Here is a 1,004-nt window from a genome sequence, read left to right as displayed (position 1 = left end):
GCAAATCCTTTCCCCATCTCTCTGTTTTATTCTAGATTGCAGAAAAACTTTCTCCTCACCGTTTCTTCTTCCTCATCATTTTCGTTCTCTCCCATGATCAACTCTCACCCAAGTCTCTTCTTTCTTCATCTAACTCTCCCTCTTCATCTGAACAACAATCAATCAATGCCCAATACATCTCTGTACCCAGATCGACTTCTTTTGATGGTTGAGAATGAACTTAAACCAAGATTTAGAAGAACACAGGAGGCTTCTTCGATTTTCTCCATGGCATTTGTGTTTCATGGTTGTGTTGTTGATCTAGTGAGATAGGTGTTGTGATAGTGCAAATTATTTTTGAGGTTGAAGTTGAGGTTTGGGTGAGATCAATGGATTTGTTTTGGGTTTCTGTTTTGGTTTAGATTTGGGTATGGTATTTGATTTGAGAAGTTTGTGGGTTTGTTGAGGATTATGATAAACTTGGCTACTAGCAGCAGTAGAATCAGATTTGATTTTGTCAAGTTTGTGGCTTTGTTTTAATCTTTCTTTGATATTTCTAGCTTATGTTTGATTTCTAAGAAATTTTTAATTTTTTAAAGAAAACTTTGGATACTGATATTTTGTTTTGGTGTTTCTTTGCCTGCGTTTTTCATGCTTGTTTGGCTTTAATCAGCTAGAAATTTTGGTTGAAGGGGCGGTAGCTTTTGGTTGAGGAAGAAGAATGATAAAAAACTGGGAAAGAAATAGTATCTCTTGATTAATTCAGGAACTCATGTCATGCTTTTCCATGATGGAGAAAAATCGGTTACCCATCACGAGAGATGGGAAACTGATTTGTGTTGAAGGAGTGAGAGAGAGAAAGGACTGATCATTTAGGTGATGGTGAGAGAAATAATTAATTATTTTTTAATAAAAAAAATGGAAAAATGGAAAAATTGCTAACGTTTGAGTGAACGGGAGTTATCTCTTGAATTTAAGTTTTAATGAGTGGGACAGGTGTTACTCACTGATAATGACACGTCACA

This window comes from Quercus suber, unplaced genomic scaffold (genome assembly GCF_002906115.3).
Source record: "Quercus suber isolate HL8 unplaced genomic scaffold, Cork oak 2.0 scaffold_593, whole genome shotgun sequence".
NCBI classification, from domain to species: Eukaryota; Viridiplantae; Streptophyta; class Magnoliopsida; order Fagales; family Fagaceae; genus Quercus; species Quercus suber.
The sequence above is the reverse complement of the archived record's forward strand: the minus strand, read 5'-3'. Positions refer to the sequence as shown.